Below are 25,551 nucleotides of genomic sequence, written 5' to 3'. Positions count from 1 at the left end.
GCAGGGCTGAGGGGTCATGTGGTTCCTGAGAGAACCACAGTACACTCTTCTGACTTACTAGGTACTGATTCTTCATGAGCGACTGCATTTTTGACCATTGTTGCCATGAGGTCCCATTCCTCTGTCCTTCCAATTAATTCCTTTTTTTGCTTGCCCTAGCTTGAACGAGTAAGCAAATGTGTCCTAAGATTCTAAGAAACTTTTAGAACAATCTCACTTGTGTCATTTTCAGTTATTTCACTCTTCGTAATATAATTTCAATGTCTCTTACCTTTATATTCAGCTTTATCGGAGGAAATTAATTATTAATAATTCCATACTATGTTACATTTACCTAATCCTGTTGATAAATACTACTGAGTGGCTTGGGGACTGCTTTAAATGAAATTTTCGATTTATCACTTCCTCGCTGGGTTGGTAAGGAAATTTGGATTCAAGAACTAGGCTGGGCGTGGTGGCTCACATCTGTAATCCCAGCATTTTGGGAGGCTGAGGCAGGTGGATTACCCAAGGTCAGGAGTTCAAGACCAGCTTGGCCAACATGCTGAAACCCTGTCTCTACTAAAAATACAAAAACTAGCCAGACATGGTGGCATGCATCAGTAATCCCAGCTACTTGGGAGGTTGAGGCAGGAGAACTGCTTGAACCTGGGAGGTAGAGGTTGCAGTGAGCCGAGATCGCACCACTGCACTCCAGTCTGGGCGACAGCAAAACTCTGTCTCAAAAAAAAAAAAAAAAAAAAAAAAGCCGGGTGCGGTGGCTCACACCTGTAATCCCAGCACTTTGTGAGGATGAGGCGGGCAGATCACTTGAGGTTGGGAGTTCGAAACCAGCATGGCCAACATGATGAAACCCTGTCTCTACTAAAAGTACAAAAAATTAGCTGGGTGTCGTGTCATGTGCATGTAATCCCAGCTACTTGGGAGGCTGAGGCAGGAAAATCGTTTGAACCTGGGAGGTAGAGGATGCAGTGAGCTGAGATCACGCCATTGCACTCCAGCTTGGGTGACAGAGCAAGATTCTGTTTTTTTTAAAAAAAAACAAACTAGATAGTAACCTAAGAAAATAGACAATTTTGGCTCACGCCTGTAATCCCAGCACTTTGGGAGGCCAAGGCGGGCAAATCACGAGGTCAAGAGATCGAGACCATCCTGGCTAACATGGTGAAACCCCATCTCTACTAAAAAAATACAAAAAAATTAGCCAGGCATGGTGGCGGGCGCCCGTAGTCCCAGCTACTTGGGAGGCTGAGGCAGGAGAATGGCATGAACCCGGGAGGTGGAGCTTGCAGTGAGCCGAGATTGCACCACTGCACTCCAGCCAGGGTGCGAGTGAGACTCCGTCAAAAAAAAAGAAAGAAAGAAAGAAAATAGAGGATTTATCATAAATTCCCTTTATGTGGAAACAAAGGCAGGTGGGCAGGGAAAACAGCCACAGGCTGTGGAATGCTGTCAGGACTCTCCTCATTCTGCATCTGCTGCCGTCTCCCTCTCTCAACAGAATGTCCCATGCATTTCAGTTTACATAGCAGAAAGTATCAACAGTGCCTATATCCAAGCCCCACCATTTAATAAATTATTCAGGTGAAGACTGAAAGCCAGTAGCACAGTGGCTCGCACCTATCGTCTTAGGTACTTGAGAGGCGGAGGCAGAGGTGGGAGGATCGCTTGATCCCAGGAGCTGGAGGCTGCAGGGAGCTATGATTGGGCCACTGCACTCCAGCCTGGGTGACGGAGCAAGACCCTGTCTCTAAAAACAAACAAACGAACAAAAACCCATGCAATATTCTAGCCTCGAGTCCAATATCATGAGTTAGAGACTCTGATAACCTAACCTAGATGACGGGTCTATTCCTGGATCAAGAAAATGTGGCCTTGGGGCAAGAGAGGGCCACCAAAGACACGAAATGGCTACCAGGAACCCACCATTGTTACAGCACTCTGATTGACGAGCTTGAGTGCTGTGTATTGTGTCTCTCAGCAAGCACATTGTAGCCACAGCCCTGCAGCTCAGCGGTGTCAGACTCCCCAGCTGCATCCCTGCACCACCTCTCTGCTGCAGCCACCAGCATCTCTGAACTACAGTCTCTGGTCCCATTTTCAATACCTGGGAAAGAGAACGTAATTGCCCAGGCTTGGGGCAGGTGTCCACCCCAGTCCAATCTGCCATGGCCAGGTGAGACTGAGGCATGGAACGCTGACACCATTCCTTCAACTGGGGGAACAGGCAGTTCTCAGGGAAGGCAGGAGCTGGGTGGTCCCTCCCCAGGGGCCCCCTGTGCTCAGCGTCCAGGTGCAGAAACTGCCAGGGGCCGTCTTGCCCAAACCTCCCTTCAGGGCACAGTATCTTGAAGAGACCTGTCCAGAGATGCTGCCTTGCTTTCTGTGACCCAGCTCCCAGGCCACACCTGATTGGAGCAAAGGAGGGTCCCCGTAATGGTCAGGACCTTATGACCTGGAGTGAAAAAGAACAAAAGGGCAGGTGGGAGGAAATGAACCAGTTCCCCTGAGCAGGACAGACAGAGTCACAGTGGCCTCTGGAAGGACTGCACCCAGGGACTCGGGACACTGTCTGTGCATACACACACACACATATATAAGCATATATACATTAGCATATATAGAAGCATACATATAGCCAAGTAAGTTGTTGGTATTATTATTTTGAAGAAAGTGCTATCTTTTAAATCAACTAAGAATAAGAAAAATAGAAATTGTTACTTTACATTGACTAATTTCTTCTCTGATGCTCTTCTTTTCCCTATGCAGATCCAAGAGTGTGACCTATACCAATTTCTTTTTCTCTAAAGAACTTCTTTTAACATTTTCTGCATGACAGATCTACTGGCAACAAATTTCCTCAATTTATGTTTGTCTGAGAAACTCTTCATTTCTCCTTGACTTTTGAAGGACAATTTCACAGGGTACAGAATTCTAGGTTGGAGAGTTTTTTCTCTCAACATTTTACATATTTCACTCCACTCTCTTTTTGCTTGCATGGTTTCTGAGAAGCTGGACGTAATTCTTTGTAAGAATTATGAGGCAGGATTTTTTTTCCTTAGACTTCTTTCTGATTTTTTCTTTATCTTTGATTTTCTGTAGTTTGAAAATGGTATGTCTAGGTGTGGGTTTTTGTTGTTGTTGTTTTTGTTGTTTTTGCATTTATCCTGTTTGGTGTTCTCTGAGTTTCTTGGCTCTGTGGTTTGGATCATGAATTTGTAGAAACTCTCAGTTATTATTCCAATATTTCTTCTGTTCCTTTCTTTCCTTCTTCTTCTGGTATTACACTATGCATCTGTTACCCCTTTGTAGTTGCCTCATTGTTCTTGGATATTTTGCTCTATTTTTTTTAAGTCTTTTTTCCTATTTGCTTTTCATTTTTGGAGGTTTGTTTGTTTGTTTGTTTGTTTTTGAGATGGAGTTTCGCTCTTGTTGCCCAGACTGGAGTGCAGTGGCACAATCTCGGCTCACTGCAACCTCCACTTCCCAGGTTCAAGAGATTCTCCTGCCTCAGCCTCTTGAGTGGCTGGTATTACAGACGCCCACCACCACACCCAGCTAATTTTGTATTTTTAGTAGAGATAGGGTTTCATCATGTTGGTCAGGCTGGTCTTGAACTCCTGACCTCAAATGATCCACCCACCTCGGCCTCCCAAAATGCTGGGATTACAGGCATGAGCCACTGCGCCTGGCCTCATTTTTGGAGGCTTTTATTGAGATATCCTCAGGCTCAAAGATTCTTTCCTCAGTTGTGTCCAGTCTACTAATAAGACCATCAAAGGGATTCTTTTTTTCTGTTACAGTGTTTTTGATCTCTAGCATTTCTTTTTGATTCTTTCATAGAATTTCTAACTCTCTGCTTACATTGCCCATCTGTTCTTGCATGATGTATACTGTGTCCATTGGTGCCTTAGCACACTAATCATGGTTCTTTTAGATTTCTGTTCTGATCATCCGACATCCTTACCACATATGAGTCTGGTTTCGATGCTTGCTCTGTGTCTTCAAACCATGTGGGTTTTTTTGTTTGTTTGTTTTGTTTTTTTGCCTTTTAGTATATCTTGTAATTTTTTCTTGATTGCTGGACATGATGTACTAGATAAATGGAACTGTTGTAAATAGGCCTTTAGTAATGTGTTGGTAAGGTGTAGGGAGAGGAGAAGCATTCTGTAGTCCTATGACTAGGTCTCAGTCTCTCAATGAGCCTGTGTTCTCAGACTGTGAGTTTCACAAGTGCTTCTCAGTCCCCCTCTCCTCTTAGGGGGATAGAACAGCCAGAGTGGGCTGGAGTTGGTGATTTCCCTTCTCCCGTGTGGAAGGCTGGGGCCACCTAGGTTTTGAGTTTTTTTGCTTTGTTTTGTTTTGTTGTTTTGTTTTTTGCCTGGGTCGGTTAGGTTCTGATAAAAGCCCAGCTGGTTAGACTCTGGTTAGTTTCTCCTGTTGACAGACCTTGTAAAAATGAACAGAATGCCCTGGTATATTTCAAAATGATTCCTTTTCCCGTCCCTCTGCCAGGAGCCTGAGGGGATTTTTCTCTGACATTCACTGTGAGGACCCGGTAGCACTCCTGGAGGTCAAACACAGAAGTGGCGGCGGGGGGCGGGGGGGTGGGGCACCCTGACGACTGGGTCCCCCTGGCATTTTTGTCTCTTAGACTTGTTCGCATGGAGCCCCCAGCAATTCCTGACTCTCCGTTTGGCCTCTTTCCTTGCTTTTCTTTCTGTAGTGGACACTGTGGTGCTCCAGCCAGGTTCTCTGAGAACCCCTGACCAGCTTGGCACATGCATCTCCCAGCTTCTGAGGTCTCTGTTTCTAAGGGCTTGCACTTGCGACTATCTTCAGTCTATCCTGGGTTACTGATGCCACCTCCCAAGAACTCCCCAAGAGCAGAGATGCTGGAAAGTTTATATGTCCTTGGGGCAGAGTTCTTAGCCAATGACTGACACATGCAGGAGTATGAAAACCAACCTCAACGTAGGACCAACTCTGAAGTGTAATTTATGCTCTAGAGATACCTAGAGGATCATGATGAAGTGGGATTTTGCAAGATATGACACCTCACTTCACTAATCAACTTCTCCTGGGAGTAAATCATTATTTGCACGTGAATTGTCATCTCAGGGTCTGCTTTAGAAAGAACCTGACCTAAGACAGTCATGCTTGCACTGCACAGTGCATATGTATTCATTCAGGCTCTTTGAGCTATAAGAAGTAGAAAACCGGCTGGGCGCTGTGGCCCACGCCTGTAATCCCAGCACTTTGGGAGGCCGAGGCGGTTGAATCATGAGGTCAAGAGTTCGAGACCAGTCTGGCCAACATAGTGAAACCCCGTCTCTACTAAAAATACAAAAAATTAGCAGGGTGTGGTGGTGTGCACCTGTAATCCCAGCTACTGGGAAGGCTGAGGCAGGAGAATCGCATGAACCCGGGAGGGCAGAGGTGGCAGTGAGCCGAGATGGTGCCACTGCACTCCAGCCCAGGTGACAGAGTGAGACTCCATCTCAAAAAGAAAAAAAAAAAAAAGTAGAAAACCAAATATTGGCTAATGTATCTGGGAAGTCTGTGGGCTGACCCAGCTTCATGCATGAATAGGTCCAGAAACTCAAACAAGAAATTAGGAACCTGCCTCGTCCTGTATGTATTACTTCAGTTTCTTGCTCTTAGTTGGCATCCTCTTCTCTAATGGCAGGCGGACTTTGTCTACACACCAGGGAAGATGGCTTCAGGCAGTCCACATACTCCCATGCCTATGACACAAAGGTAAGGCTGATTATTCTCTAACTCCAGTGTCTTGGTAAGGAAGGAATTTGATTGTGGCAGCAAAGGTCAGATGTCCTCTCTGGACCAATCTATCTGGCCATGGCGGCAGTTTTTAAGGTTACTTGTGGATTGCTGTCCAGCATCCATTTCCCCTCCTTCTATAGCCTCCCATTTCCTTTAGAAACTCACTCTCCCCCATCAATGTATCCCATCAACAGGAATGGAGTGACTGGTTCAGGATGGGTGTGCAGCCCAATCGGGGCCTGACAGGAGAATTACACTGGGGCCTCCTGAGAAAGGGAAGTTTCCTTTTCCTTCTGTGAGAGCCAACAGGGCACTCTCTTTCCCAGGGAAGAGTGGCATAGGGTTGTTACCTTGGTAAACTGGAATGGTTTTTTTTTTTCTTTTCAGACAGGGTCTTGCTCTGTCACCCAGGCTGGAGTACAGTGGCATAATCTCAGCTAACTGCATCCTCAGCCTCCCCAGTAGCTGGGAACACAAGTGTGCACTACCACACCCAGCTAATTTTTTTTTTTTTTTTTTTTGTAGAGATGGGGACTTGCCTTGTTGCTCAGGCTGTTCTTGAACTCCTGAGCTCAAGCAATTCACCCGCCTCAGCCTCCCAGAGTGCTGGGATTACAGGTGTGAGCCACTGCACCTGGTCAACTGTACCTTTTGCCAAACTGAAAGGGGATTTTAGAACTGCTGGGGGCACATTACACGGAGCCAGAAGGTGATATCAATACTGCAGAAAAAGAGGGGAGAGCGACAGGGAGGGGAGGAGCAGAGCAGGAGAGGAGAGGAGGCAAGTGAGGTGGGCAGGTTCTTGATGATGTTATTAAGTTGCTGTATCAAACTTGCCTGAAGTCTACTTCTGGACATTTTTGCTTTTGAGCTAATTTTGTTTAATTTTTTATTGTAGGAAATTTCAAACATATAGAAAATTAGTAATAATAATAAATCTTCAATAATTATCAATTCAGCTAATCTATGCCATCTACGTTTGATTTAGTACTCACTAACCCTCCCTACATAATTATTTGAAGCAAATTTCTATCAAACATCTTCATCTTAATATATGTCAAGTAAGTATTTAAAACACACACCGTGAGACGTTACACATAATATATATTAACCATGATACATATTATATCAACTATGATATTATGATACCTAACAGAATAATTTCTTTTTGTTTTCTGAGATGGAGTCTCACTCTGTCACCCAGGCTGAAGTGCAGTGGCATGATCTCAGTTTGCTGCAACCTCCACCTCCTGGGTTCAAGCAATTCTCCTGCCTCAGCCTCCCAAGTAGCGGGGATTACAAGTGCCCACCACCATGCCCAGCTAATTTTTGTATTTTTAGTAGAGATGGGGTTTCATGATGTTGGCCAGGCTAGTCTTGAACTCCTGACCTCAAGTGATCCTCCCACCTCAGCCTCCCAAAGTACGGAGATTACAAGTGTGAGTCACTGTGCCTGGCCAAGAATAATTTCTTAATATCATCAAATATCTAATCAGTGCTACATTTCCCACATTTTTCTTCAATGTTTATGTCCTTTGGATCAGTAATTTCCGTTGATCTTTCCTCTGCCATCTCAAATATGGTTTTGAGCCCATCTAGTAAAATTTTAATTTCATTTATTATACTTCAGAGCTCTAGAATGTCCCCCCAAATAGCTTCCATTTTTCTATTGTGATTTTATATCGGCTTATTCATTTATACCATATTTTCCTTTAATTATTTGAACATCTTTCTATCCTCTTGGAAGCCTTTGTCTGCTAAATCCAACACCTGAGTTCAGTCAGATTCGGTTTTTATTGACTGTCTTGTTTTCTGGGTATTTTTTGGTTGTTGTTGTTCTGTTTTGTTTTCGGGGTCTTCGGGGGGCATGTTTGATAATTTTGGGTTGAAAATTGGACATTGTAAGTAATACAATGTGGACTCTGGATTTTGGTGTGTTCTTCTGAGGGACGTTGTCTTGTTGTCGTTCTAATAGGCAATTAACTTGCCTGGATCCAAACTACCAAGTTTTTTTTCCCCTGTAGTGTTCAGCACCTGAGACCTCTGTCCTATGCAAGTTTCTCACTGCTGCTTTTTCAGCCTGGGCCATGGGGGTCTCCCTTGTCCCTGCTTAACTTTGTGATCAGCCTTGTCCCTGCTTAACTTGGTGATGAACTCAGCATCTCTGTGGCTTCTTGTTTGTGCAGGTTCCTGCCTAATTTCCAGCTGCTCTGCGGGCTTTCGGGTCTGTCTTAAGATAATTGCGTTCCTGTAAGACTTTCGTGCTTGTTCATTCAGTCTGTGTATGGTTGGGGAATGGACTCAGAAGGAACAAGAAACAGAAAGCAGACTCACAGATCTCACCTCCTACATAGCTTATCGTTCGAGAGATTTCTCCTTGGTCTCTGCCTCCTTTTTCACCAGGACCCTGAGAAGTTTCCCCTGTGTGGCTTGTTTTCCAGCCAGGGAATCGGGCAAAGTTTACATTCAGAATTTGTTTTGCTCCTTCAGTGAGTCTTTCAATGGCAGTATTTCCTGTTAAAATTCCCAGCCGCGGGCTGGGCACAGTAACTCATACCTGTAATCCCAGCACTTTGGGAAGCCAAGGTGGGTGGATCACCCGAGGTCAGGAGTTCAAGACCAGCCTGACCAATATGGTGAAAATTTGTCTCCACTAAAAATACAAAAATTAGCCAGGCATGGTGGCATGTGCCTGTAATCCCAGCTACTTGCGAGGCTGAGACAGGAGAACTGCTTGAAGCCAGGAGACAGAGGTTGCAGTAAGCCAAGATCATGCCACTGTACTCTGGCCTGGGCGACAGCAAGGTTCGGTCTCAAAAAAAAAACCAAAAAAAAAATTAATTAATTAAAAAAAAAAAAAATCCCAGCTGCGTTTCTCCGCTTGCACTCTGATTGATAATTCCTTGAAACACTGAGGCTGTGGTTTCACCGCAGATTTCCACAGCTAGTAGCTGTGGGGATTGGGGAATAAGCTCAGGTCAGAAAGTTACAAATGTACAGGTTTTGCCACTTCCAGTTGTGTTTTATATTAAACTTTCCTCCAGTTTCTGCCTGGTTTTGGACATTTTCAGTGTCTTTAAATAGTGGGGGTTTTTTGTTGTTGTTTTATCCAGTTTTTACTTTTGTTACGTACGGGAGGGTTTGCCCCTCTGTCCTGACCTCATTCACTGGTTTTAGCATGCATCAATACATCTTCTCTCAATTAATTATTACGAGGGCCATAAGATAATTTTCTAATTTCATCATCTTCTCTTCTATATGTTGTCACTGGCTTTCTATTGTCAAGATCTCCCTTCTCCCTTGTCTGTTTATACCAGTGAGGAGTCATTATTATTATTATTATTTTTGAAACGGAGTCTCACTCTGTTGCCCAGGCTGGAGTATAGCAGTGTAATCTCAGCTCGCTGCAACCTTGGCCTCCCAGGTTCAAGCAATTCTCCTGCTTCAGCCTCCCGAGTAGCTGGGACTACAGGTGCACACCACGACACCCGGCTAATTTTTGTGTTTTTAGTAGAGATGGGGTTTCACCATGTTTGCCAGGGTGATCTTGAACTCCTGACCTCAGGTGATCCACCTGCCTTGGCCTCCTAAAGTGCTGGGATTACAAGCGTGAGCCACTATCCCCAGCCTCATATTATTATTTTTATAATTATCCATTTTTTTATATTGAAATTATCCCAAGTGGGAAGACTTTCAAGCCAGTTTCTGTGTCATCTAAATATGTCTCCATCTTCTTTAGATCTTCCTTACTTTCTGGTACAAGAAAGTGCTCCAGGCTCCCCGAACCAGCCCTCTGGTATAATCATAAAACCAGGAACATTGTTGTTTACTATCATTATCAAATCTTGTATATGCTGTAGGAGCCCTGATTTGTTTGGGGGCGAACAGCATCTAGGAACTAAGATATGACCACTAGGCCTGCTCATTGATACAGAGCTCTTTCAGTATCTGAACTCACACACATTTAATTAGAAAATAAATATATATGCACACTACAGTCATGTGCCACATGACATTTTGGTCATGGGTGGACTGCATAGATGACAGTCCATAAGATTATAATGGAGCTGAAAAATTCCTCTTGCCTAGTGACCTCATGGCTGTCAGAAAGTTGTAGCACAAGGCATTCCCCACGAATTTGTGGTGATGCTGGCATAAACAAACCTACTGAGCCACCACCCGTATCAAACTATAGCATATACAATATATAATACTTAATAAAAAACAATGTTGCTGCTTTATGTATTTACTATACTATGCTTTTTAAAAGTTTTATTTATTTATTTATTTATTTATTTGAGATGGAGTTTCGCTCTTGTTCAGGCTGGAGTGCAGTGGTACCATCTCAGCTCACTGCAACCTCCACCTTCCGGGTTCGAGCAATTCTCCTGCCTCAGCCTCCCAAGTAGCTGGGATTACAGGTGCCCGCCACCGTGCTCAGCTAATTTTGTGCGTGTGTGTATTTTTAGTAAAGACGAAGTTTCACCGTGTTGGCCAGGCTGGTCTCGAACTCCTGACCTCAGATAATCCATGCACCTCAGCCTCCCAAAGTGCTGGGATCACTGGCATGAGCCACCATGATGGCCTATTTTTTTATCATTGTTTTAGAGTGTATTCCTTCTACTGATTAAAAAAAGCAAAGTTAACTGCGAAACAGCCCCAGGCAGGTTCTTCTAAAGATATTCCAGAAGAAGGCATTGTTATCATAGGAGATGCAAGCTCCGTACCTGTTATTGTCCCCAAAGACCTTCCAGTGAGATAAGACCTGGAGGTGGAAGACAGTGACTTTCATGATTCTGACCCTGCGTAGGCCTAGACTAATGTGTATGTTTGAGTCTTAGTTTTTACTTTATTTGTAAGTGTGTCTTAGTTTTTAACAAAAAAGTTTAAGAAGTTAAAAAAAATTTAAAAGAGAAGAATGCTTATCAAATAAAGATATAAAGAAGGAAAATATTTTGTATGGCTGTACGATGTGTTTCTGTTTTAAGCTAAGTGTTATTACAAAAGAGTCAAAAAGCTAAACAAAAGTCCCGGCATGGTGGCTCACGCCTGTAAAATCTCAACACTTTGTGACGTCAAGGAGGGTGAACCACCTGAAGTCAGGAGTTCAAGACCAGCCTGGCCAACATGGTGAAGCCCCATCTCTACTAAAAATACAAAAAATTACCCAGGCATGGTGGCAGGCACCTGTAATCCCAGCTACTCAGGAGGCTGAGGCAGGAGAATCGCTTGAACCTGGGAGGCAGAGATTGCAGTGAGCCGAGATCACACCACTGCACCTTAGCCTGGATGACAAAGCAAGACTCTGTCTCAAAAAAAAAAAAAGTTAAAAAATTTTAAAGTTTATAAAGCAAAAAAGTTACAGTATTCTAAGATTAATTTATTATTGAAGAAAGAAATGTTATAAAATGAAGGTAGCGTATCCTATGTGTACAGTGTGGATAAAGTCTACAGTAGTGAACAGTGACGTCCTAGACCTTCACATTCACTCACCACCCTCTCACTGACTCAGCCAGAGCAACCTCCAGTCCTGCAAACTCCTTTCATGGTAAGTACCCTACACAGCTGTACTATTTCTTATAATCATTTATACTGTATTTTTACTGTATCTTTTCTATGTTTAAATACACAGATACTTACCATTGTGCCCACATTGTTCATTACAGTAACATGCCCTACAGGTTTGCAGCCTAGGTATGTAGTAGGCTATACCATCTAGGGTTGCATAAGTACACTCTAGGATGTTTGCACAATGATGAAATTGCGTAATGACACGTTTCTCAGTATACATCCCCATCGTTAAGCACCACATGACTGTCTATAAAATAATGTATAGACGTATACACGTACATGCGTACAAACATGCATACGTATGCGTGTTTGTATTAGCTCCCATGGTGTGTTTTAACATGTTCTTTTGTCCCTTGTATTTCCTTGAAATCACTATGTTGATCTAGAAACTCGGTCAGATTCAGAATTTTTGTTTCTTTTAAGATAGGATCTAATTCTGTTGCCCAGGCTGGAGTGCAGTAGCACTATCATAGCTCACTGTAACCTCCATCTCCTGGGCTCAAGTGATCTTCCCACCTCAAACTCCCATGAGTAGCTGGAACTAAAGGCACATACCACCACGCCTGGCTAATAGATTTAATTTTTTTAAGGCTAAACTATTTCCTGTGTAGTGTTGTGTGGTTCCAGTAGGAGTTATGTAACATCTTTTTTTTTTTTTGAGACAGAAACACTGATGTGTGAACATAAGATTTCATTCCTCTTGAATTGAATTTCATTCCTCTTGAATATCTAGAATTCGGTTTTTTGAGTCATATGGAAAATACAGGTTTAACTTTATAGGAACCGCCAAAATGTTTGTTTATTTTTAATTTTTTAAAAATAGAGATAGGGTCTCACTAGGTTGTACTATGTTGTCCAGACTGGTCTTGAACTTCTGGACTCAAGTGATCCTCCTGCCTCCATGCCCCAAAATGCTAGGATTATAGTGGTGTGAGCCACTGCACTGGCCCCAGATTGTTTTTTCAAGTGGATGTATCATTGTGCATCCCCGCCAGCAGCAAATGAGAGTTCCAGCTGCCCTACATCCTTGTCATCTTTGATATTGTCAGGTTTTTTCTCGATTTTTTTTGCTTTTTAGTTTTGTCTTTGCAATAGCTGTATCATACTGTGGCTTTAATTTGCAATTCCCTAATGACTAATGCCATTGAGAAGCTTTTTTTCTTTTCTTTTTTCTTTTTCTTTTTCTTTTTTTTTTTTTTTTGCACAGAGTAACAAAACTGAGCCATGGAGCATCGTTTTGTGTGCATATTTGCTGTTTTTTTTAATTCAAATCCTTGTTCAAACATTTTGCCCATTTTTGTATTGAGGTCTTTGCTTGTTTGTTCTCATTTTTTAAATTTTATTTCAATAGTTTTTGGGGAACGGGTGGTTTTTGGTTACATAGATAAGTTCTTTAGTGGTGACTTCTGAGATTTGGTGTACCCATCACCTGAGCAGTATACACTGTACCCAATGTATAGTCTTTTATCCCTCACCCGCCCCTAGTCTCTGACATCCATTGTATCATTCTTATGCCTTTGTGTTCTCATAGCTTAGCTCCCACTTATAAGTGAGAACATACGATATTTGATTTTCCATTCCTGAGTTACCTCACTTAGAATAATGGTCTCCAATTCCATCCAGGTTGCTGTGAATGCCATTATTTCAATCCTTTTTATGGCTGAGTAGTATTCCATGGTATGCGTGTGTGTGTGTGTGTGTGTGTGTGTGTGTGTGTGTGTGTGTGTGTATCACATTTTCCTTATCCACTTTGTTGGTTGATGGGCATGTAGGCTGGTTCCATATTTTTGCAATTATGAATTGTGCTGCTAGAAACATGCCTGTGCAAGTGTCTTTTTCTATTTTTTCTTTTTGAGACAGAGTCCTGTTCTGTCACCTAGGCTGGAGTGCAATGGTGTGATCTTGGCTCACTGCAACCTCCGCCTCCTGGGTTCCAGAGATTCTCCTGCCTCAGCCTTCTGAGTAGCGGGGATTACAGAAACCTGCCACTACGCCCGGCTAATTTTTGTATTTTTAGTAGAGACTGGGTTTCACAATGTTGGCCAGGCTGGTCTTGAACACCTGACCTCAAGTGATCCACCCGCCTTGACCTCCCAAAGTGCTGGGATTACAGGCATGAGTCACTGCGCCCGGCCATGTCTTTTTCATACGATGACTTCTTTTCCTCTGGGTAGATACCCAGTAGTGGGATTGCTGGGTCAAATGGTAGTTCTCCTTTTGTTCTTTAAGGAATCTCCATACTGTTTTCCATAGTGGTTGTACTAGTTTGCATTCCCACCAGCAGTGTAGAAGTGTTCCCTTCTCACCACATCCATACCATACCACATCTATTTTTTTTTTAAATTATGGCTGTTCTTGCAGGAGTAAAGTGGTATCTCATCATGGTTCTAATTTTCATTTGCCTGATAATTTGTGATACTGAATTTGAGAGATCTTTATATATTCTGGATATAAGTCTTTTACCATACACACACTTTGCAAATATTTTCTCCAAGTCTGTGGTTTCTTTTTTCATTTTCTTTAGCAGTAACTTTCAAAGAGCAGAGGTTCAAAATTTTAATGAAGTCCAATTTATTCATATTTTTCTCTTATGGATTGTGTTTTGATGTTATCTTAGAAATCTTGCCCTAACCCATAGTGACATACATTTTCTCCTAGAAGTTCTGTAGTTTTGGCTTTTATGTTTACACCAATGATTCATTTTGAGTTGATTTTTGAGTATGGTGTAACATCTGGGTCAACTTTCCTATTTTTTCATATGGTTATCCAATTATTCCAGCATCATTTGTCAAAAAGACGATCATTTCTCCATTGAATTGCCTTCATCTCTTTGTCAAAAATCAATTGGCCATATAGGTGTGGATCTTTCTTTGGATTCTATTCTATTCCATTAATCTATGTATACATTGATCTATGTATCCATCCTTTCAGCAATAACAAACTGTATTGATTATTGTGACTTTGAAGTAACTCTTGAAATCATCAGGTATTTTGAGTCTTTCAACTTTGTTCTGTTATTTTGGCACTTCTAGTTCCCTTGCCTTTACATACAAATTTTAAAATCAGGTTGTTTACTTCTACAAAATTCTAGGATTTTGTTTGGGATTGCACTGAACTTATAGGTTATTTTGATGGAATTTATATCTTAATAATATTGAATCTGCCAATTCAAAAATATGGATCATCTCACCATTTATTTAGATCCTATTTTCTTTCTTTCATCAGTGTTTGGTACTTCTCAGTATGCTGATCTTGCACATATTTTGTTAGATTTTAGCCTACATATTTCATTATTTTCAGTGTTCTTATAAATGGTACTTAAAATTTTTTCATTTTGTAATTATTTATTGCTAGTCTATAGACATTCAATTAATTGAACTGACCTTGCATACTGTGACCTTGCCAAATGCCTTTACTAGTTCTGGGAGATTTTAAAATAGAATCTTTTGTATTTTCTACATATACAATCATGTCACCTTTGAATCAAGAGTTTTATTTCTTTATCACTAATCTATATTACTTTTTTTTTCTTGTTCTTGCTTTATTCCACTGGCTAGGGCCTTCAGTATGATGTTAAATATAAATGGTGAGAGTGAACATCATTGCATTGTTCTTGATTTTAGGAGAAAGTTTTCAGTCTTTAATCATGAAGCATGACATTAGTTGTAGGTTTTGTGTAATTGCCCTTTGTTTGATTGTGAAAGTTCCCTTCTGTTCCTAGTTTTGGAGAGTTTTTATAATGAATTGATGCTGAATTTTGTCCAATTATCTTTTTTTTCTTCTATTGAGAAGTTTATATAGTTTTTCTTCTTGGGTCAATTGAATTACATTCATTGATTCTTAAATGTTGAACCAATTTTGCATTTCCAGGATAACTCCCCCACTTTGTCATGATGCATTATTCTTTTTATATGTTGCTGAACACAGTTTGCCAATATTTTATTGAGGATTTTTGTTACCTATGTTTAGGAGGGATAATGGTCTAAAGGATTTTTTTTCTTACAGTGTTTATTTCTGGTTTGGGTATTGGTGTAATGGCCTCATAAAATTAGTTGGCAAACATTTCTTCTTTTCAATTATCTGGAAGAATCTGTGGGAAATTGTATTATTTCTTCCCTAAATGTTTAGTGGAATTCACCACTGAAGCCATCTAGGCCCGGAGTGTTTTTGTTGAAAATTTTTTTTTTTTTTTGAGACGGAGTCTTGCCCTGTCCCCGAGGCTGGAGTGCAGTGGTGTGATCTCCACTCACTGCAACGTCCACCTCTCAGGTTCAAATGATTCTCCTGCCTCAGCATCCCGAGTAGTTGGGATTACAGGCGCCTGCCATCACGCCCAGCTAATTTTTGTATTTTTAGTAGAGGTGGGGTTTCACCATGTTGGCCAGGCTAGTGAAATATTTTAAATGACAAATTCAATTTCTTTGATATATATGGGAATATGTAAGTTATTTATTTTCTCTTTAGTAAGCTTAGGGAGTTTGCATTTTCCAAGGAATTTGCCCATTTCATCTAATTTATCAAATGTATAGGCATAATATTGTATTAAATATTCCTTTATCCTTTTAATGTCTAAGATATACAGTGTAATATTTTTCATTCTTGACATTAGTGATCTGTTTTCTTCTTTTTCTTGGTCAGGCTAGAGGCTTATAAATTTTGTTCCTCTTTCTGAGGAACCAGTTTTATGTTTGATTTTCTTTATTATTTTTGTTTTCACTTTCATGAGTTTCTGCTTTTCTCTTTATTATTTGCTTATTTCTACTTGCTTTGGGTTTAGTTTACTCTTCTTTTTATAGTTTCTTAAGGTGGTAGCTTAGGTCATTGATTTGATAGCATATATATATATATATATATATATATATATATATGCTATTAGTTTTCCTCTAAGCACTGCTTTAATTGCATCCTATACTTCTGATAAGTTGTTTGTTTGTTTTAATTCAATGCAAAATATCTTTAATTGCCCTTTTGACTTTGACTCATGGGTTATTTGAAGTGTGTTAATTTCCAAATATTTCAGGATAATCCAGACTTCTTTTTGTTATTGGTTTTTAGTTTTTAATTCCTTTGTGTTCAGATAACATACTCTATTTAATTGCAATTCTTTAAAAATTGTTGAGGTTTGCTTTATTTCCTAGAATGTAAACTACCCTGGCATATGTACTACAAGCATTTGAAAAAAAAGTGTGTTCTGTTTTTGTTGTGAGGAGTGTTTTATAAATGCCACTTATATTTCTTTCATTCATAAGACATTTTTGTTAGGTATTCTGTCTTGTCATTTAAAATGTTTCTACCAATAAGAACCTATTATCAGGCTGGGCACGGTGGTTCACGCCTGTAATCCCGGTACTTATGGGAGGCCAAGGCAGGTGGATCACCTGAGGTCAGGAGTTCGAGACCAGCCAGGCCAACATGGTAAAACCCAGTCTCTACTTAAAATACAATAATTAGCTGGGCATGGTGGCACATGCCTGTAACCCCAGCTACTTGAGAGGCTGGGGCAGGAGAATAGCTTGAACCCAGGAGGCAGAGGAGACAGAGGGTGCAGTGAGCCGAGATTGCGCCATTGCACTCCAGCCTGGGTGACAGAGTGAGACTGCGTCTCAAAAACAAACAAAACAAACAATAACAACAAACAAACAAACAAAAAACTGTTATCAGCCTGGATTGTTTGCCCAATCCTGTGGCCACAAGTCCAAGGTGATCTGATTGGCGCCCTCTTCCGTATTGCATGGCTAGAGTTGAGGGTAACTTTTTTCCAAAGGCATCTGGGCTGCTGACTAGACAAAAACAATAAAATGTTCACTGCAGTCCACCGTTTGATTTTCTTTTTTTTTTTAATTTTTAATTTTAACTTTAAAAAATTATTTATTTATTTTATGGAGATGGAGTTTCCCCATGTTGCCCAGGCTGGTCTCAAACTCCCTGACTTAAGCAAACTCCTGGACTGAAGCTATCCACCAGCCTTGGCCTCCCAAAGTGCTGGGATTGCAGGTGTGAGCCACTGTTCCTGGCCTATGCTTTGATTTTCAAAGGCTCATGCACACCTATACCTGTGCACAGACACATGTTCATAATCCCAACGTGTATGAAGTTGAAAATTTTTCCCGTATGCATCTTTTAAATAACTCAAAACCTCCCTTCTTTTACAAATTAAGACCATGTTCAGTCACATTCAGTTAAAACATAGCTCCAAGCCCAGCTTCACTGTGTGAGATGCATACTCCTTTTGATCATGTTTGAACATTATTCCTCTTGTTTCAGCAGCCTGTGTGCTAGATGATAAATGAACACACTCCTACCCGTCCAAGGAGGCTGTGGTGCAGAACAGTCAGAAAAAGTACCCTCTGTTGGGTGTGATGGCTCAAGCCTATAATCTCAGCACTTTGGGATGCTGGGACAAGAGGTTTGCTTGGGTCCCGGAGTTTGAGACCAGTCTGGGCAAAATAGTGAGATCCTGTCTGTACAAAAAATTTTAAATTAGCCAAGTGTGATGGTACGTGCCTGTAGTCCCAGCTACTCAGGAGGCTGAGGTGAGAGGATCGCCTGTGCCTGGGAGTTTGAGGCTGCAGTGATTGTGTCACTGCATTCTACCCTGGGCAACAGAGCAAGACCCTGCCTAAATATACTATATATGAAATATATATGATGAATGAAATATATATATTATATATGGAATATAATATATATAATATGTGGAATATATATGATCTATATTATATATAGAGTATAATATATATAAAATATATATTATATTATATGAAATATATATTATATTATATATGAAATATATATTATATATTTATTTATATAATATATTATATAGATGATAAATGAACACACTAGATGATAAATGAACACACTCCTACCCGTCCAAGGAGGCTGTGGTGCAGAACAGCCAGAAAAAGTACCCTCTGTTGGGTGTGATGGCTCAAGCCTATAATCTCAGCACTTTGGGATGCTGGGACAAGAGGTTTGCTTGGGTCCCGGAGTTTGAGACCAGTCTGGGCAACATAGTGAGATCCTGTCTGTACAAAAAATTTTAAATTAGCCAAGTGTGATGGTACGTGCCTGTAGTCCCAGCTACTCAGGAGGCTGAGGTGAGAGGATCGCCTGTGCCTGGGAGGTTGAGGCTGCAGTGATTGTGTCACTGCATTCTACCCTGGGCAACAGAGCAAGACCCTGCCTAAATATACTATATATGAAATATATATGATGAATGAAATATATATATTATATATGGAATATAATATATATAATATGTGGAATATATATGATCTATATTATATATAGAGTATAATATATATAAAATATATATTATATTATATGAATATATATTATATTATATATGAAATATATATTATATATTTATTTATATAATATATTATTTATTTATATAATATATCATATATAATATATATGAAATATATAATATATTATATAAATAAATATAATATATAATATTTATATAGTATATTTCAAATATATATTATGTTATATAGTCTATATATTCTGGTTGGTGCAATAGTAATTACGGTTTTGGACTGTGATTTTAAAATTATAACTAGGCTCAAACACATCTTTATTAATCAAAATAGGAACCATTACAATCAACACATTTTTACCAAAGAGAAATAAGTTTGTTTATTCCTGTAATGTAAAAATCTGTGCGTCGGGATTCGACAAACTCTTGGAAAGCATTTTCTGCATGCTGCTGGTTATGGAAGGGTTTTCTCTGGAAAAAGTTGTCAAGATGGTTGAAGAAGCAGTAGTTTGTTGGTGAGAGGTCAGGTGAATATGGCAGACGAGGCAAAACTTTGTAGCCCAATTTGATCAACTTTTGAAGCATTGGTTGTAGGACCTGCGGTCGGCATTATCCTGGAGACGAATTGGGTCCTTTCTGTTGACCTGTGCCGGCTGCAGGCTTTGCAGTTTTTGGTGCATCTCATCGATTTGCTGAGCACACTTCTCAGATGTAATGGTTTTGCCGGGATTCAGAAAGCTGTGGTGGTCAGACCGTCAGCAGGCCACCAGACCGTGACCAGGACCTTTTTTTGGTGCAAGTTTGGCTTTGGGAAGTGCTTTGGAGCTTCTCAGTCCACCCACCGAGGTGGTCATCGCTGGTTGTCGTATAAAATCCACTTTTTGTCGCACATCACAATCCGATGGAGAAATGGTTCATTGTTGTTGTGTAGAATAAGAGAAGACGACATTTCAAAACGACAATGTTTCTGATTTTCGCTCAGCTCATGAGGCACCCACTTATCGAGCTTTTTCACCTTTCCAGTTTGCGTCAAATGCCGAACGACCGTAGAATGGTGGACGTTGAGTTCTTCAGCAGCTTCTGGTGTAGTTGTAAGAGGACCAGCTTCCGTGATTGCTCTCAATTGGTGGTTGTCAACTTCCGACGACTGGCCGCTACGCTCCTCATCTTCAAGGCTCTCCTCTCTTTTGCAAAACTTCTTGAACCCCCACTGCACGGTATGTTCATTAGCAGTTCCTGGGCCATTGATGTTGCGAGTTGTCTCCACTGCTTTACAATCCATTTTAAACTCGAATAAGAATATTGCTCAAATTTGCTTTTTGTCTAACATCATTTCCATAGTCTAAAATAAAGAAAAAAATAAACAGCAAGTAATAAGTCATTAGCAAAAATAAATAAGTAAAGAGAGAAATGCTCATTAAGATGATATATGACATAACCACATTTAAGAATGTATTGCAGTCCTGTAATGGCTGCTTCCTGGAAGGTCGTGTCACGTGGAAACTCTTAATCTCAGCATCCGGAGCTCCAGGAAGGGAAAATTTCAAGTCAGATAGAATTCTACATACACCATTTCTTTGGAACCTTCAGCCCTCAAGATTCCAACATCATGACCTCAGTTTCAACACAGTTGTCCTTAGTCCTCATGTCACTGCTTTTGGTGCTGCCTGTTGTGGAAGCAGTAGAAGCCGGTGATGCAGTCGCCCTCTTGCTAGGTGTGGTTCTCAGCATTACAGGCATTTGTGCTGCTCGGGGGTATATGCACGAAAAAGAAATGGACAGATGTGAGTTTGAAAGGCCTACTGAATCAAACCTCACCCTGAAAACCTTTGTGCTATAGAGGCTAAACCTGAGCTTTGGGGTCTGAAAGTTTCCAAGAATCAGTAAATAAGGGAGTTTTACATTTTTCGTTGTTTCCATGAAATGGGAACAGACATACATATATAAATTGAAAAAAAATGTTTTCTTTACAACAAATAATGCACAGAAAAATGCAGCCTATCATTTGTATTTGCTAGTTAGAAAGGAGGTCAAAGAAGTAAGATAGCTGAAATTTACATAAGTAATATTTCATAGTTTTAGAATTCTCAAAGAATGTGAAATAGGAAGAAGGAAGTTCTTGCCCAGAATCTTAGGAAATCACCAATGTTTGGTTATAATCACTGCCTCCCGAATCGTTGGGGAGTTTCTCCATCTTTTTATTAGATTTTTGTTTTGTTGTCTCCCAAGTTAATATTGTATTTAGATATCAGAGAGTCAGCCAAAAAGGGAAACTTTTTTCTCTGGAGAAAAAACATTTCGAAAAATGTATTCAGTATATCTAATACTGAAATGCAGAAAAAAATTAATGTTAAAAAAAACTATAGACGTTGACATGGAAAAGAGATTTAATGTTAAGAAAAAAACTTTACATTAACTTAGCAACACCCTCCTGATAAGTACTATATTAAATATAAACCCATTATGTTGTTAAAAGAAGGAGGTATTCCAATATCAAATGGCAAATTTCAACAATGCAAAAACTGCAATTACTTTTGTACCAACCGTATATTATATGGATATATAATATATATGTATCTTCAAGATAACTGTTCCTCTTTTTTTCCTAGTCTATCAACATGTTGCTTTTAATGTAATAGACCAATTAGCTGTTACGTGCAATGTTCCATTTCACTGGGAACAATGTATGTTCCAAAAGGAGAGAGGACTCTGAGAAGAACTGTAAAGGAGTAAAAGGAAACATCATCTGGTATTTTCTCTTTCATGATGGAGAAAAATGCGTTTGCACAATCAAAAGTGTATCTACCAGGGCCAGGCACGGTGGCTCATGACTGTAATCCCAGCATTTTGGGAGGCCAAAGTGGGAGGATCACTTGAGGCCAGGAGTTCAAGACCAGCCTGGCCAACATGGCAGAACCCCATCTTTACTAAAAATACAAAAATTAGCTGGGTGTGGTGGCACATGCCTGTAGTCCCATCTACTCAGGAGGCTGAGGATCGCTTGAACCCAGGAGGCAGAGGTTGCAGTGAGCCAGGATCACGCAACTGCATTCCAGTCTGGGCAACAGGGAAAGACTCTGTCTCAAAAAAAAAAAAAGTGCATACCAGGCTAAGTGCAGTGGTTCATGCTTGTAATCCCAGCACTTTGGGAGGCCAAGGCAGGCGGATCACTGGAGGTTAGGAGTTCGAGACCAGCCTGGCCAACATGGTGAAACCCTGTCTCACTAAAAATACAAAAACTAGCCGGGCATGGTGGTGCACGCCTGTAATTCCAGCTACTCGGGAGGCTGGGACAGGAGAATCGCTTGAACCTGGGAGGCGGAGGTTGCAGTGAGCTGGGGTCACTCAACTGCACTCCAGCCTGGGTGACAGAGAGAGACTCCATCTCAAAAAAAAAAAAAAAAAGTGCATAACAGTTTCCAGGCATTGTATTGATTTTTCCTAGTGAGAGGAAAATGGGAGTTGGGTTGGGATCGACACTTGGAAAACCACCTGATTAAGCTAAGGCTAATTCAACTGGCACCCTGTGCAGCAGCTGAATTGCAGATTCAGTGGGGATGTCACAGGGGTCACCAAGCACACCCTTTCCAAGTGTTTGATGTTTGGGACTATCTACAATCTACTACAACCACTGAAATGTGTACTTAAAACATTGTTTAGAGGTAACAATGCTTTTGGTTGCTATTTTGGAGGAAAGAGGAAGTTCCAGTGTCTCGTTTTTGGCCCTGCCCACCATGGTGGCATTTGCTCCAGGCCTTAACAAGCCAATAGGTGACGATCCCTGATTCTGAGGAGATCCATCTATCTATCTACATCTGGACAGAAAAGACCCTCGGGGTGGGCTTGCTATTGGTGGACTCGATCCCCACTCCATCTCTGGATCCACATAGACCTCACTCCAAAGGGCAGACCATGGTGATGTTGAGGTTCCTAGGATCCCAATAATTCGCATTACTTAGATTTGATCCGGTATCCAGTAGACCAAAGGTTTTGGTATGTTCTTTCTCCCAGGGCACATTTCTCTTTGGGGAAATGTGAGGAAGAAGCCTTCCAGGTTGCCTTGGTGATTATGTGGGTCTCAGGACTACCTAGACCATGTTACTTACGGTCTCCGGTCTCTAGACGAGAGACTCTGGATCAATGAAGTGACCCAGCGTACAGAATTAGATACCAGTTCTTGACTTCCTTATGTCTTGATTTTCATTAGACCTGGACTTATTTTATTCTTTTTTTTTTTTTTTTTTGAGACAGAGTCTCACTGTCACTCAGGTTGGAGTGCAGTGGCACGATCTCAGCTCACTGCAACCTCTGCCTCCCAAGTTCAAGCGATTCTTCTGCCTCAGCCTCCTGAGTAACTGGGACTACAGGCGCCTGCCACCACGCCCGGCTACTTTTTGTATTTTTAGTAGAGACAGGGCTTTACCATGTTGGCCAGGCTGGTCTCGAACTCCTGACCTCAGGTGATCCGCCCGCCTCGGCCACCCAAAGTGCTGGGATTACAGGTGTGAGCCACCAAGCCCGGTCTATTTTATTCTATTTTTATTTTATGGTTGCATACAAAAGAATGGAGCACCTGTCACTTTAATTCCTGGGAACCCTCTAATTAACCACAACTAAAGATCTCTGGGCCTTGCACCAACCATGTTGTGAACCTAATAAGCACACCTGCCTTGTTGCCTATTATGATTACCCGGGCTCCTTGGCTTCTGGCAGGTAACCGTGGCCACGTGGACCAAGCCAACGCCGGCTCGTCTCATCCCCATTGAGATCAGCAAGGCAACTCCAGCCTGCACCACCAACATCCCCAGGCCAGGAGAACAGCCAGTGAAAGCCCATTTGAAAGACTGCCATATTCCTCACCAATGCGTTTCTCAAGGCCAAGGTGAGTGGAGAGCCTTCCAGCCCTCACGGGAGCCACATGGAGGTGGGAGGAGCCGGTAAGGGGGAAACCCACTGCAGTTCCAGTGCGGCATTTCTGTCTCCTGAAGTCTTTGAATTCTTTCTCTGTCTTATGCCAAAGTGTCTCTGGCTTTGCCATGTCATTTTGCACAGAGCAGCATTCAGAACATTAGCCAAAGCAGCAAACTGCTAAAGCAGCTGCCCACGCCCCCTGAAAGAATGCACCTAAATCAATAACTTCATTCCAGCTGAGAAATAAATGCCACCCTCTATGCCTGGGGACCTTAAGTCCCTTCTCATGATGACTATACATATCTTTTGTTTGCTTTGTTTTTGTTTTTATTTACAGTATGACTATACATATTGGTGCAGCCATGCTCTTCCTTCAAGAAGCAATTCTTCATTCTCCTTCCATAATAATGCATTTCACTCCCAGGCCTGGTTGAGTTTCAATTCTGGTTACCAGCCAGGTAAAAATGTGTAGTAGCAGGGCATGAGAGTGTGGTTATTTTCCCTCAAAGGGCGAGGACTCTTCCTAAGGGAGGAGAGGCACAGTGGAGTGTTGCAGAGTGGTAGGACCGGGGGAGTCTCGGAATATTTCTGGATATTTTTATTCCAGTTCCATCTTGTCGGGCTTTCTTTCTTTCTCAACCATTGCCCTCACTTTTGGTTAAAAGTACTGTAGGCCAGGCATGGTGGCCCATGCCTGTAATCCCAGCACTTTGGGAGGCCGAGACGGTTGGATCATGAGGCCAGGAGTTCGAGACCAGCCTGACCAAGATGGTGAAACCCCGTCTCTACTAAAAATACAAAAATTAGCCAGGCATGGTGGCGGGCGCCTGTAATCCCAACTACTCGGGAGGCTGAGACAAGAGAATCACGTGAACCCAGGCAGCAGAGGTTGCAGTGAGCTGAGATTGCGCCACTGCACTCCAGCCTGAGTGACAGAGCGAGACTCTGTCTCAGGAAAAAAAAAAAAAAAAAGTACTGTAGACTGTGAATTCAACTGTGTTAATCTACAAGCTGCAGGTTCAGTCTCGGATGGGTTCAGTTTTCAGCCTACTTATAACCAGTTACAGAGTTTTTTAAAACTTAGTTGTAGAAAGACTTGAATATCCCCTTTTTTTTTCTTTTTCTTTTTTTTTTTTTTTTTTTTTGGATACACAGTTTCACTCTGTTGCCCAGGCTAAAGTGCAGTGGCGCAATCTCAGGCAACCTCTGCCTCCCAGGTTCAAGTGATTGTCCAGCCTCAGCCTCCTGAGTAGCTGGGATTACAGGCACCTGCCACCACACCTGGCTAAATTTTGTATTTTTAGTAGAGACGGGGTTTCACCATGTTGGCCAGGCTGGTCTCAAACTCCTGACCTCAAGTGATCCACCCACATTGGCCTCCCAAAGTGCTGGGATTATAGGCGTGAGCCACCTTGCCCAGCCAATATTCCCTTTTTTGAGGCAAGCATTTTCAGATTTGGGTTACTATCATTTTTAATTTGGCCAGTGCTCACAGAAGCCACCACTGTATTTCATATTGCTTTTGCATGTCTCGTCCCCTTTTAATTGGCCTCTAGATGATGATAAGGGAAAAAGGCAAGGCATATGTATAATATGCTACTAATTTTATTGAGAAGTAATTCACATAGAATACATTTTTTAAGTACACAATTCAGTGCTTGTAGTATATTCACAAGGTTGTACAACCATCACCATTATCCAGTTCCAGAACATTCTTATCACTCCAAAAAAAAAAAAAAAATCCTGTTCTCATTAGCTGTCACTTCCCATTTTTTCTCCTCCAGCAATCTGTTTTCTGTCTCTATGAATTTGCCTCTTCTAGGCATTTCACATAGATGAAATCATACAATGCATTGACTTTTGTGTGCAGCTTCTTTCGCTTAGCATGGTGCTTTCAAGGCTTAGTGTGTTGTGGCATGTATCAGTATTTCATCTTTTTGGCTGAGTAGTATTCTATTGTATACATTTTTAACACAGTTTGTTAACCAGTGGATAGACATTTGGATTGTTTCCACTTTGGG

At 41.4% G+C, this 25,551-nt stretch overlaps 2 pseudogenes; one reads left to right on the top strand and one right to left on the bottom strand.

Annotated features, from left to right (window-relative positions):
* Nucleotides 1-18,940: 18,940 nt before the first annotated feature.
* Nucleotides 18,941-19,958, bottom strand: LOC129394860 (histone-lysine N-methyltransferase SETMAR-like; annotated as a pseudogene).
* LOC112437985 (small integral membrane protein 30-like) lies at nucleotides 19,862-20,407 on the top strand (annotated as a pseudogene).
* Nucleotides 20,408-25,551: the final 5,144 nt, after the last annotated feature.

This window comes from Pan paniscus, chromosome 21 (assembly GCF_029289425.2).
Source record: "Pan paniscus chromosome 21, NHGRI_mPanPan1-v2.0_pri, whole genome shotgun sequence".
Classification (NCBI taxonomy): Eukaryota; Metazoa; Chordata; class Mammalia; order Primates; family Hominidae; genus Pan; species Pan paniscus.
Note: the sequence above shows the minus strand (reverse complement) of the source record. Positions and strands in the feature narration are given on the sequence as shown.